At 35.6% G+C, this 15,161-nt stretch overlaps 1 pseudogene; it reads left to right on the forward strand.

Moving 5' to 3' along the window:
• The first annotated feature begins 3,056 nt into the window (after positions 1-3,056).
• On the forward strand, positions 3,057-14,116 carry LOC149166253 (ribosomal RNA small subunit methyltransferase, mitochondrial pseudogene; annotated as a pseudogene).
• The last annotated feature ends 1,045 nt before the right edge of the window (positions 14,117-15,161 follow it).

Consider the following 15,161-nt stretch of genomic DNA (forward strand, 5'->3'; position numbering starts at 1 on the left):
AATTCCTGCTCTTCTGTCAATTTTAAGCAAAATCCACTCCCACATCTACCTCCTTGAGCTGCTCTGTCAAAAAACCCCACCGGATAGTTTGTGAATAGGACTCTCCCCTTCTCTGTCTTCTTCTTTTTACTTTTCTTGGTATTCTCATTCTGTTCTAAAACTACCCACTGTTCTATGGATTCATAGGTTGAGTTTCCCCTCCCTTTGTTGTGACCAAAAATCAAATGATTCCGGTCTTTCCAGAGTTCCCAAAAAATGACCAAAGCAAACATTCCCCTGCTTTTACCTTGAGTGCTCCACGATTTTAAACACTCCTCAATTGTACTAAATTAGGTGAATGGAATCTACCTCTTGTTTGTGAAATGCTTCCAAATGTTGAGAGATCTATGACAATGTAAAAAAAGGTGCTCATTGTCCTCAGAATTATTCCTACATAGATAGCATATCCCAGGCCCATGGTGGTTCTTCTTTTGTAAGTTTGCCCATGTAATATTTTTGTTCTGCCAAGTTAGCCAGAGGAAGGTTACTATTTTAATTGGAATATTTACTTTCCAAAAACTGAAAAACCAACAATATTCAACATTAAGAAATTCCTTCATGCAAATTTTGAGGTAAGAGTCCACAACCTCAACTTCTCCTGATATCTTCTTCTTTCCAGCCCATGTCAAATGATCTCCTTTACTGTCATAACTTATGCCTGCCTCCTTTAATGTTTTTATCAGTTGTAACCATTCATGCTTATACTGATCAACCAAATTCAGTTGGGAAAAGTCGCACCATACTGGAATATTCCCTTTGCATTCCCAGATTATCTGATTTAAAACAAAAAAACCTTCTTCTATTCAGGTGCATTATCAGATCCACTGTCCTTAGAAACCCCCTCACCTGCTCCTACAATACAATCTTTTCCTGGAATAATGCTGTTACCAATTCTTGACCTTTCGAAAGCTATTCCTTTTTTCCCGATTTCTCCTTGTCTAATCCAGAAGGCGAAATCCTTATTCTTCAAATATTTGGATCGGAGCAACTCTCTCCAAATATTTCGACTATTGATACCCCTCCATAGTGATTTCAAAATTAGAGCCCATTCAAAAAAAATTTAAGTTAAGAATACCCCAGCCACCTAAGATCTTGGGTCTAGTGATCTTTTCCATCTTCACTAAATGATACTTATGTTCTTGGGTCTAGTGATCTTTTCCATCTTCACTAAATGATACTTATGTTCATACTAGCTCCGGACCATAAATAACTTGTTATTGCTCGATTCAGAAGATTAATAATCATTTGAGAAGATTAATAACATTTGAGGAATACAAAAAATATATGCCCAATAAATCCCCATCTGAGTCAGCACTGACTGTGTAAGGATGATACATCCTCCCATAAATAAACATCTATTTTCCCACCCCTTAATCTTCATATAAAATCTCTCCACTAGCCACATCCAATCTGCATTTTTATAGTTGCCTGGCTTAAGTTGGTAGCCCAGATATTTCATACCCTTTTCTATATTTTCTGCATTCACTTCAAAATAGTTATGAATAAAAGAGATATCATCCTGGGCACATGATCCATTAAAGATAATAAATTTCAGTTCGTTTTGAACCAGGCCCATTGCAACCCGAAATTTTTTATGATTATGGATAGTGATAACCATGTATACCTGTTTACCATACCCATCAACAGAATATCATCCACAAACTACGAGGCATATCTAAATTGTCCAATTTGTGATACCTGTATTAATCACTACCGTTCCCACGCCCCAAGCACCCTCGGAAACCCCACCCGTGAGAATGTCCACTGCACTTTGTAAATGAGGATACCAGGCCAGGTACGCTCTCATGGTAATATCTCGAAGCAGCTGAATGAAGTACCATAACCGTATTTAAGTGCCCATTGTCATCAGACCGACACATTAGATCACAAGCCTGAACTTACCTGGGCCATTCTCGCGTTGGAAATGTCATAGCCGTCGTATCCTACAACAACTCATGGATATCTCCTCGGTAAATTAACTTACCCAGAGAATTTAACAATACACGTATATGGGATAGGACAGACGTAAGATGGAATTAACAATTGGGCAACACGTGGACACCTGTCGCATCTATCTCTGGCAACGGGAATAAAAATACTATTGATGATTTGAATTACCCCACCACCCCCGGAAAAGCAATGGATGGAAAATGGTAGAAACCCTTCCCGGAAAAACCAGTCGACCTAGAGAACGTTGTCTTTGTTGTTTATGGTTCAAGCCTTCGCAACAGCAGAAACAATAGCAACCTTGACAAATCCACCAATTGGAACCTAATCTAATGGCAATAAACTTGTAGGGCCGAGAGATGGAAAAGTGTTACTCCATGCGGACCGCCACCGCTCAAAGAAATGATACAGTGATCCTGGGTGAACGAACTGTGATATAGGAGGAAGTGGGAGCATAAACAGAGATTTGTAATCAACCATTTGGCCACTGGTGAAGAGGAAAAGGAATAGAAGTAACCCTAAGCCCCTGACCTGGTGGGAAATTGGGAAAACCTTATGAAAAGATATCTATGATAATGGGCGCCTATAATTCGCATACGAACATTTATATTAATTGATAACCAGAACAGTGAACAAATATGGAACTACAAAAGAAATCTTATGAACTGAAAAGGTTTGAAACTCAAAAGAGGGAATCTGCACTGTATTAATCATAAAACTATTAATTCTAAAATTTCCCCCCAAATCTGGGATTCAGAGAACTTTTTTCCAAAAACCCCCAATTCACAATTACAATTACCCAACACTATACCCCTAAAATGCATGGAATTTTTTGGATAAACTTCAATAAAAACCATACCTTTTCTTTTTTGACTGCGGCATTGCACACATCTGGTTCATTCAGATTCGCACTGACTGCCGAGGCATCAAAATTCAATGCCCAAATCCTGTTGCTTTCTGTCGCAGCTGGTTAATCCTCTTTCTCACCTCGACCTTGTCAAAAAACTTATCTAATATAAGAGAAAGTCCATGAAGAAACAGTGAAAAACTGGGAGAAAACCCTGAATAAGATGGAGGGTTTCGCCGACCTCGCCGAGGACACTGATGAGCTCAGTGGTGAAGCTATAGCTAGCGATTCTCTACCAGGAGGCATACCTGGACACTTCTATATTATTCAGGGATTGTTCTCGTCGGTATTTCTCCTATATTATTTCAGGGGCCGTTCTAACACAATGCCTACTCTGCTCTGCTCATTTCAAGTCAATTCCTGCCTCTCGTCACGGACGGAAGCAACCATAAGCTCAACCTCTGATTGATAAATTGAAATATTTTATAGGTTAAGAATTAAAACCCAGTAAATTTAATATTTATTGATTAATAGATTAAGATATTTTCTTAGTTGTAATTCCATAGTAATTTAATACTAGTTCATACCTAATACGAATCAAGCAGTCAAACACTCAATCAATCAAACAGTGTTAGCCGCTGGACTCGTCGATTTTACGAAAAAATTACATGAAACAATGGGATCTGAGACCCATTCGATCGACTCTGTCATTTCTTAGACCATAGAAATTACATAAACTAATGTGACGGACGGATGCACCATGTGATTTTCTTACACGTGTATTTAGTTATGCGCATATATTATTCATACAACGATTCCGTGGAAAACGAATATGGGCCATTCATTAAATTTGGAAAGTATGCCCTCTACCTTGCAAATAAGCCCTATGCTAAACTTATACCCTAACTGAAAGTACTTCCTCCCCAACCGCCTTCTGAGAGCTCCGAGAACCATGATATGGTGATGGAGCGCTTCTCAGAGCAATATTGTAAGGGACTTGAACATATACAGTTCCTCCTCTGAGCAATACGGAAAGGAGGGCAACAAGCAAAAGATGAGGCGGTCCTATTGAAAGAACAGTGAGTTATTTTTTTCAAATATCTACTGTTCCTATTATATTGAGTTTCTTTTGTAAAAATGTACTGCTCTTATTACTGGAAAATCCAAAAAGATAATCTGAATACATTACATTACAAGATGCTCAGAACAGACATGTCACAACTCCACTCGACCAACAAGACGCCGACAAGAAGGAGCCCCTTTGTGGCAACGTAGGCTTTGTGGCAACGTAGGATTTACAACTGACTCAAGCTTCACCTTCCCTTCTGCGAGCAGCTATGGATGCCATTCTTCTATGACTTCCCAACATATCCGTCCAAGAAGCAATTTATGGAGTACTTAGAGTCCTATGCTAGGAGATTCCAACTCAGTCCCAGCTTCAACGTGCACACCACTTTCTCCTTTCCGTGAATGAGGGAAAGGTTGCTTTGGTAACCCATTTAGACCATGCAAAACTTGGTGTAACACCCATATTTTATTAGGCGCAAAAATATAACGACTATTGCACCTGCAAATTGCACAAAAATCAGGATCCCCATATCTTTTTAATCATTTAAAGCCCACGGACATCCGATTCAAAAAAGGAAAGAATACAGCAGAGTCAAATTTTGATTATAAAAATTAGCAATCAAACATAGTTGCGCATCATCAGGAGAGATTTGGAGTTGTTGATTCAAAAAAGGAAAGAATACAGCAGAGTCAAATTTTGATTATAAAAATTATCAATCAAACATAGTTGCGCATCATAAGGAAAGGTTTGGAGTTGTTGAGCGGAGACTCATTTTATCTTATTTTACCGTATATTATAATGTGTAAGTTTTGTTTATTATCAAAGTTTGAAATTTTAGTTATATTTACCATTTATTTAATTTAAAAATTAAATAATAATATAAAATATTTAAATAGTATTTAATTATATAATAATGAAAAATTAATTTTTTCATATGAAATACTTAATTATAATAGATCTATATTAAATCCGTATTCCCTAATTATAATAGATCTATATTAAATCCGTATTTACAATGAATCTATTTTAGTGACTAATAGATGCAAGGACATGCACATTTTTCCCTTCTTAGCGCGCGTATTTACAATGAATCTATATTAGTGACTAATAGATGCAAGGACATGCACATTTTTCCCTTCTTAGCGCGCGTATTTACAATGAATCTATATTAGTGACTAATAGATCCAAGGACATGCACATTTTTCCCTTCTTAGCGCGCTCCATTTTGTAAGAACAGGCATGAATGATCTCACCATTAAAATTTTCTTTTTCCAGTGATATCAGGAATTACCGGAACTGTATTCTCTCCAGTGGCAACTATCAACGAACGACAAATATACTCGGCTTCAGGCATACCCAACCATTTCGTAGTAATTGGTCTTAACAGTACTAACTCTCCACAACTTACAAGTCTCATCATATTTCACAGTCTGAACACGTTGAAGTTGGGATTGTTTTGTATAGTACTTTTAAAGATTTTTATTTTGATTTATATAAGCAAAATTTCAATTTTGATGATAAACAAACACCCTTAAACATCATACAATAACACTTTTATCCATCATACATCATACTAAACTGTACGATGAACTTAACAGTTTCAAAAGTAAAAATACTTAAAACTGTACAATGAACTTAGCAGTTTCAAAAGTAAAAATACTTAAAAAAAAAAAAACAAACGCAATCACCGGTGATGACCATGTGGTTGACGGGAGCTTGTGCTGAGTAGAGCGTCCGATTGGGTGGATCGGTCGACGTCACATATCTTCCCTGCGCCGTATCAGATATTTAGGGCTTCCCAACTGCACCCCAAGTGTGTTAGTTTGAACTGCCTTTCACAAGTACGAAAATTAATTTATCGAAAAGAAAAATCCCACAAATATGTGGGATAGAAGCCCAACAATAATGGATGCATGTGAACATTTATCGAAATGAAAAATCCCACAAATATGTGGGATAGAAGCCAAACAATAATGGATGCATGTGAACATTTATCGAACAGAAAAATCCCACAAATATGTGGGACAGAAGCCCAACAATAATGTATGCATGTGAACAAGTGTGGAGGTTGTGTGATTTTAGATGATCACTCAAAATTATTTGATAGCAGCCAATCAGTTCATTTCATTATTGGTTTTGGTTTGGTTTCAGGTAAGTGGTGATTTGAAAATAAAAATTTTATTGGGGGTTATTATTTTGGTAGTTATTTTTTATTAATTAGTTAATTACATTAATAAATGTGGTTGATAAATTTTGATAGGCTTATATGTATCTTGATATGTATTTATAAATACACATCAATACATATTTATACAAATTTTAGTATACAATATAGTAGTTTATATATATCAAATGTACATTATTTTTGCATATTACTATATTAATGTATTTAAATGTAAATTTATATATTAATGTATTTAAATGTACATTATTGTGCATTAATACACTTTAGTGTGTATACATTATTCTTATGCACACTAATGTATATTAACTAAAGTACATTGATGTATAGTAATATCTATTAACATATATTAAACCACTTTACGATGGATAATGTGGTTGATATAGCCAAACTCTTCATTTATAAGTATCAATGATAAATTTATAACAATATAAATAAAAATGGATTAATATATTAAAAAATGCGGATTATAATCCCTTTTTATTTACTATTAATCCCTTGGGTTTATAATATCAATCCCTTGGGTTTAATACTAAAACCACAAGGGATTATAAACCCAAGGTAATAACATTAACCAAAGGGATAATAAACCCAAGGGATTAATACTAAAAACCCAAGGAATTATAAACCCAAGGGAACAATATTGATACAAGGGATTAATACTAAAAACCTTGAGGTTTATAATCCCTAAGGTTTTTACTCTTAATTCCCTTAGGTTTAAAATATCAATTCCCTGGGTTTAAGACTAAAACCCCAAGGCATTATAAACCCAAGGCAATAATATTAACCCAAGGGATTAATACTAAACCCCAAGGAATTATAAACCCAAGTGAACAAAGACAAGTGAATAACCCAAGGTATATAAACCACAACATAAATATTAAAAACCCTAAAATAAACATGTTTGACCATGGTTGACAATGGTTGAGACAATCCCATTCAGAATGTGAAGTAAACCACAACATAAATATTAAAAACCCTAAAATAAACATGTTTGACCATGGTTGACAATGGTTGAAACAATCCCATTCAGAATGCGAAGTTCGATAAAGTCTGACCCCATTGTCTGCACCAAGAAAGAAGGAATCCATCTCATAATCATTGTTCTTTATGTTAATGATGTTCTTAACACATGTAATGACCCTATTATTTTAATCCTTATGAAGTGAAGTCTTGATAAGGAGTTTATAGTGATAAAATTAGGATATTTGCATTATTTCCTTGGCCTCTACATAATGAAAACCAAGGAAGGAGGTTTTATTTCTTACGCGTGTGACCTTATTCACCTTTTTGACAGGGAAGATTGTAAATTAGTTCCTTCTCCCTTTTAATTTGCAGTCAAACTTACTACTATATGCACTATATCCAAATCTAATGCAACTTTGTACTATCAGTTAGTAAGTAGCCTCTTATATTTGAATCACACCAATCTTGATATTTTATTTGATATTCTTGTTGTTTCCTGGTATATGCAAACACCACATGAAATTCATTAGAAAGAATCAATAATGACACTTTGATATAATTGAGGTATGGTACAATTTGGGATATATTTAGTTTAGGTGGGACTCCTTTATTGGTTTGTTCTACTGATTTAGATTGCTTGGTGCCCCTGATGATTATGTCTACTATAGGTTATAATTTGAATCTTGGTTCTGAACTTGTCACTTGGGCTTATAAAAGTAATATGATATTGCTCTTTCTTTAACAGAAGTTGAGTATCAAGAAATGATTAATCCCAGTCAAGAAGCCTTGTGGCTTTGGAAAATCCTTTCAGAGTTTGGATTTTAGTAGCATCATCTAACCGCCCTCTAGTGTGATAATCAATGTTGTTAAGCTAACCAAATATCCAATTAAAAATAAGGGAAACAAACACATTGTGATAAAAATGCAGTTCATCATAAACATCATTCATGATCGAGTTATTGGAGTGCTCTTTTTCCTTATAGATGATCAAGCCACAAACGTTTTCATAAAGTCTCATATAGAAGCAATTTTTTTTCTAAACTCTGATCTATGTTAGATGTCAAGGATATTGTCATTAAGCCGGGATAGGCTCTAATGCCTCCTTCTTTCTACTATTTTGTAACGTTTGTGAATCCTTCAATACTGTCCCAAGTAGTTCTTAAGGGGGATGTTAAAAAATTAGACTCTTAGGAGTTAGTTAAGTTCAACTTGGTATGATTTGTGTATTAGGTAAAAGTGTGTTTCATAGTGTGTTTTAGTATGCATTATTTGCATTGTAATTCAAATATCACGATGTTCTAGATATAAAGTGATTCAACAACTCATATTTTCGTCGATACTAAGGGCTATTTTTTGTGGCTTCACACCTGATTGGTTCATGATCACTATTTAAAGAGCATGGAGGGCCATGGTTGATGATCGATTGTGAGAACTCTCTTATGTAAAAAAAAATTGCATTAATAAAATTGCATCAAGTGGTTGTTTCAATTGGGGACATGGAGTGTTTCCCTCTTAAAATGTTTTAACTATGTAAAAATATTTGTGTCGATATCTTCGATCTAGTTGTGTGAAGTGTCATTAAAAATGTTTGTCATGTATGTAATACCATGTTTACCTGACCAAACTATAGTTTCCATGTCTTGTTTATGTTCTTCCACTTCGATAATGTCTTTCTTAACATCTATTGTTACTTCTACAATATTAATTTTTTTTCTCATATTATAGTGAGAACTTCCTAAAACACTCTTATACTTTGTGGCTCAACTAAATGATGATTAATATTGCTCCCCCTTCAATGTAAGTCATCTTTAAAATATCCCAAAATTCTTTGAACTTAATAAATGCTACAAAATAATGATGTTATCCAAATATGGTTGAAAGTATGACATCATCCTTCCTATTCAAAACAAGTTAATACTTTTAACCTTATATCACGGTGTCATAATTTGGTTGACTTGAAAATTTCTTAAAACATTTCAACATAATATCCCATAACTTTTCTACACGTAATCTCGTTCTCATATTAACAAGCCAAAAATTATAATTTTTACTGCTCAATCTGAGAATAACTGAATCACCTCAACCTATATATATATGTGTTTTACTTTGATTTGATGTAACAATTAAAAACCCGTTTTTAATGAATATCTCCTAACAAATTGTGCGTAATAACGATGGTTAGCTATTATTATGATTATATGCATTTTTCATTAATTATAAAGTGAAAATCGAAATCCGAACTCCACAAAAGTTTCTCCGAACGAATCCTTTTAAGTCTCTCCCAATGGCACTTAGAATTCTTCGTAGATCCACCATGGTGGCTCACAGTGGCGGCTAGGGCTCACAACATCTTCTAGATATGCGATCACACTTCATCTAAAAACCTCGATCTGCTGCATTCCTTGGCAACAGGTAGATCAGATACAACCTCAGCAGCTTTAATATGGTCAGCTCCTCTGATTCACAAGGACGATAGTCGGGGTTTTTCACTAAACAGAGTGACGGCTCTCCAAGTTGCTCACGACTTCCTCGACAGTCGCCGATAACTCTGCCTTACTGTAGTTAGCAGCTCTTTTGGCTCTGGCACACTTGGTTCCTCTCGTTGCTGGGTCCTCTGGCTCCGATAGCTTGGTTTCCCAATGAATAGCTTATTTTTTCCATTAGGTTCATTTAATATGTGGTGAATATTAACAATGAGAATTTATTGAGTTAGAGGTTCATTCTACCGTCAAGTATGAGAGATGTTTGGGCGAGAGGTTAAGTATGAGAGATGTTTGAGCTGAGAGGTTCATTCTACAGCCCAGTATGAGAAATGTGTAAGTTTGTCTTTTTGTCCATTCCCTTAAAAATAAAAATAAAACATAAAACATAAAAAAATTATGTTCTAAATAGAAAAATAATGTCCACTATAATAAAAAATAAATAAATATGTTGTAATAACAAAAATGTTTAAATCTTAAACTTTTCAAAAATATTTCAACAAGAGACTAAATGTCCATTATAATAAAAAGAAAAAAAAAATATGCAGTAAAAAAATAATAATAAAAATGAATATGCAGTAATAAAAAAGAATGTGTCTGTAATATGTTTAAATCTTAAACTTTTCAAAAATATCTCAACAAGAGATTTAAATAAACTATTTGAAGATCTACATCTAATTATAAATAATGAATTTTTTTTTTATACACTAGGAAATTTGATCTCTCCACTCAAATTAGATCCTTATTTAAAATAGATCTTTTTCTAACAAATACAAATTTACAAATTAACCACCAATTATTTTCTTTTCACATTCTTTCACCTTATTAATAATTAAGGGAGGGTTGGAATTTACTCACATACCACATACCACTTTGATAAACCACGCGATAAGACAATAGAGCTACTGCTTTATAATATGATTTGATTCAATCAAATTAGAACAAAAAATATTGATAATAAGTATACTAATGTTAACTCTTAGCTGGAAGAGGCATAACTAATTATTCCTAAATTTCAACTGTATATAAAATACCCAAACTATGAGCTAACTTGAAATAGTTAACTCATTCCAACAGTTCAAGCTATTCCTTTGGCATATAATTTATTATATCCCAACGAAATCTTATTTAGGCGACACAGTTGAGAAAGTTCAAATGGAAGAGACCCATTTAAATTTGCATTTGTCATCTGCAGAGACACCAAACTAGTCATATTCGCTAACCAACAAGGAAAATGTATTTCTATCTAGATGGAGAATTTGTAGGGATGCAGGGAAGGGGGAATTGGACGCGTAAGTCCGCTGTTTGACATTGTAAGGTTTCTAGGTCAGAAATATGACTTACTGATTTGCTGAGAGATCGATTCCAACGAGAGAAAGATATTTCAAAACCGTCAGATTTGTGAGCCATGATAAGCTGGGACTTGTCAACATTGAGCAATTTAGTTTTGCATATTTCCTATAATACCTAGTCGTCAAGAATCTGTTTGGTGATATGATTGTGACGTTTCAAACGCTGACGCTGCTAGTCTGTTGGGCTCCACCTTCTATGCGTCAGATGAATAAAAGGTTTTCCAATTTCATTACAGAGCATCGCGATGCGAATCAGACAGATGGAATTTAATAGGCAAATTGTCCACCACGAGTCAATGTGTCGCGGGCATAGGCAGAATTATCCATATTAAAAAGGTAAACTAAATGCTCAATACTTCTGATAAAAATTGTGACGACCGTCGTTTTTGACTGGTGGGTTGGATTTCAAATTCGAACGACTGTATCCGAATGGAGCCTCGTTAGTTGGATTTCAAATTCGAACAACTCTATTCAAATGGAGCCGTTTAATGAGGTGGAGGAATTTTCTCAATCCTTAAAGTGGTTGGAAATTGGGTAAAAAATTTCAAAAAATCTTGTAGAAGCAGTGTTTGAATTATATTTTTGATAGTGGAAATAGATTCAACACCATCAAAAACGTTTAAGACACCTAAAATTTTGAAGTTTAACCACTATAACTTAAATTTACAAAAATCCTTAACAAATTTTCTCTAAATATAATCAAAATTTGAATAGCTTTCCAAGCCTCACTACGCGTATCAGAATTCCGAATATCTCGAAAACTTACAAATGCAGGGTTCCAGGATGCTGCCTCTTCTATCTTCTGCGCAGGGATCAAAATTGAACACGTCAGAGCCCTTCAAAGGGTCTCTGGCAAGTCAGAGAAGTAAGAAGAAAATTTTACCAGTCAAAAAAAATTTAAAAATTGATTTTTGTCATTTAAAAAAAAAAATTGGAATAATATCTTAAAATTTTTTAAGAAGTGCTGTCAAATTGTCAATTTTTTTTTAAATTTCATTTTTCTTGAAATTAGAATTTTAGGAATGAAAAAATTAGAATTTTAGGAATGTTGAATTTGTAAATTTCTTTTCATGTTAAAACTTAAGTCCCATTTTAGAAACTCCCATTTGAAAAACCACAGTTTCCTTTTGAGTTGTTTTTTCTAATTGTGCATATGATGCAAGTTCTTATTACGTCGTCCCTCTGAAATCAACTCCCCTCTCTGCGTACCTGTCATCGTGTAAGCCACACGATTATATGTTAGACGATTGCAACAATTTCAGCCGTTGATCGTTGATTCAAAAGGGTTGCCCAAACGGTTTGGGCGTTTCATTTGGCAGATCGAATAGTTTCATCAGGGCAGCTGAACCGGGCTCTCTAGTGCTACATGCGTCCCACTAACCCTGTTGGTGGGCTTTTCTTGTACTGTCTGTGGGTGGAGTTGATTGATCCCAAGGCTGTACTGAGCAGGCAGCACATTCTCACAAATCCCACATTCTCACAAATCCCGGTGTTCTCAAATCCATCGTTGAGAAAGCGGACATGAGAGAAAGCGATACCGTCCTGGAAATCGGCCCGGGTACTGGAAATCTAACCCTAGAGTTGCTGTAGGCCACCCACAGAGTCATCGCAGTCGAGATCGATCCCCGGATGATCGAAGTAGTTCACAAACGCATAAAGGGGATCGAAATGGCTCAGAGATTGGAGGTGAGTTCCAATTTCCTTTGCCTCTTGTTTTTACATTCATTCACCTTATTTACCTCATTAACAATATGTCAATTCCACATGGATTGTGACTCTTCATGCCCACCCCAAGTTTCAAATCCTCAGAGACATGTTTTCCCTTCATGAGCTGTTGCTTCTATGCACCTGTGTAAGCAGCGGCTCAGGCTCCGGCTCCATGTGGATGGGGCAAGGTGTAGGTCTTCTGCCACAATCACTGAGACATATGTTTTCGAATATCTGTTGTCAGCCTGCTATAGTTCGTTGTGATATTCACATAATGGAAATGGGCATGCTTTCTGCATGACCTGACTTCAGTTCATCGTGATAATCCCATAATGGAGAAGGGTGCGCTTGCTGCATTTGTAAACTGGAAACATCAACCAAAAAAAAATCCTACATTGACAACAATACTGAAGAAGGTTTATTTGTGAAATACCACATACATTAAAACTTTTTCAAATCTTTGCCAATCTGAAAACTGGGTTTAGGGTGAATTTCTCATGCCTATGCGATGAAAACTGGCTATGGGGTGAAGTCCTCATGCTTATGTGATAGAAGCCTTCTTTTCTTCAGTTACTACCTTTCTCCAATCTAATGATGCTTAGAAGTACCTGTGTGTTTTGGGAAGCCATAATCTTGTAACGTACTGCACTTTCTGTCTGGCAATGAAAAATGCCAATTTTGGCAATAAAACACTTCTTCTTTTTGCAAATTTGATGTTGCAGATGGATTCCCTACCCCCTTATGTCCAATTGGGCACCTCAGTATTAAATTTATGCAATTCAAACCTGTAATTCCAAGATTCTGGCAAAATTTCTGCCAGATTTACAAGGAAAATGCACTGGAAAGAGATTCTGTTTACTGCAAGGTTAGCCTAAGCTATGTGCTTTGCAGGTTCCCTTGTGATGTCTTCGTAATTGTCTCTTGCAATTCCTTTTTTGTTCCTTGTGATTGCTGTCTTTGGTGATACCTTATTAATTTTTGGGATTACGATAAATCAAAGTTGCTCTTCTCTAATATGACTATCTCCTTTTTCTTTTCTGTTATGGACAGTTGGTGCGAGGGGACATACTACGAACAGACTTGCCAACTTTTGACATATGTGTAGCCAATATACCTTACCAGATATCAGCTCCTCTCATCTTCAAGCTTTTGTCCACCATGCCCAAGTTTCGAAGTGCCACCCTCATGCTTCAGAAGGAATTTGGCCACCGCCTCGTGGCAAAGCCTGGTGATTCCCTTTTCAATCGCCTGGCTGTCAATGTGGATCTTCTGGCCAGTACCAAGCTCCTTATGGATGTGAGCAAGAGGCATTTTACGCCATTCCCTAAAGTGGATTCCTCTATTGTGAGAATCGAACCAAGGGCATGGCCTCCTCCAGTCGACTTGAGTGAATGGAATAGATTCACTCTGATGTGTTTCACCAGAAAGAATAAGACTCTCGGTGCAATCTTCCTGTTCATCAATTTTAATCTTGAAGACATATATCCCTACTATTGTTTATTTGCTCCCCAAGATTATCTTCTTTAAAGGCATTTAGAGCATGGATGGCAGCAATTTCTCAACAAACAGTATAGGTACATTTGCATTGTATGAGCAAATGGAGGAATTTTTCCTTTTTAGTTAAAAGGACGAATCATCTTCGGTTTTTCTTTGCAAGCAATACTTTAAGCAGACAGGCGTTTCAATATGAATTAGTTATGTTTTTTTGATCTCTTCATATTTATTTTCTTCAACATGTTTGAAACCTTTTCTTCTGGGAACTATTGTTTTTGCAAATATTTTACCTTGAATCAATTCGTCTCAGCATGCATTCAAGTTAGTTAGAATGGAATCACATAGGTTTCAGCAATTTAGCCTAGTCGGTTGTCTCATTAGTCAGGACTTATGAGATGTATGTTAAAAGACTGAAACCTGCTTATGTTAAGGTGAATTTGTGCTGAAAACAGTTTTCAATACTCACGGATCAGACCTTGATCCAAAGAAACTTGTGGGTTAATGGAAACTCATGATCACAGATATAACTGAAAAAGGGAAAAGGAAACCCTCCTATTGAACGATTTCCTCTGCGAAGTTTTTCTCAAGCTCTTGTCAAATACAAGGCAAACTCTTACATTCCAGCTTAACAGAGTTCTTCGCAGAACTGAGGTTTTAAACATTTTGTTCGTAACTGACAGGAAAAATATCTTGAAGATGGATCACTTTCAGCTGCATAATTTTTTTAGTGTCTTGTACTCTAAAGTTGGAGTACGAAGGAAAATATTCCTTGCTCATTAAATAAAGCCTCATCTGTGACTCCGTCGGTAACAACCACTCTTTAGAAGGTAGGCCCCGATATAAATACCAACATTTTGAAAGAGAGTCTAAAATCCTGAAAGGCTCTAAAGGATCATAGTGTACAACGGTGACTTCCCCACAAAGATTAGTCTTGCACATTACACAAGACTTGATCGAAGGATTTTCTGCGTAATGAAAAAGGCAATATGGGAGATTCCAATCACGTTCCAAGGCATTTTTTAAAATGTGGATGTGACAAAAGGTTGTTGTGGAACGTGCTGTTTGTATATTTTAACAC

Source organism: Pinus tabuliformis, chromosome 5_1 (genome assembly GCF_031772625.1).
Source record: "Pinus tabuliformis cultivar Carrire ecotype Pingquan chromosome 5_1, CPIR1, whole genome shotgun sequence".
Taxonomy (NCBI): domain Eukaryota; kingdom Viridiplantae; phylum Streptophyta; class Pinopsida; order Pinales; family Pinaceae; genus Pinus; species Pinus tabuliformis.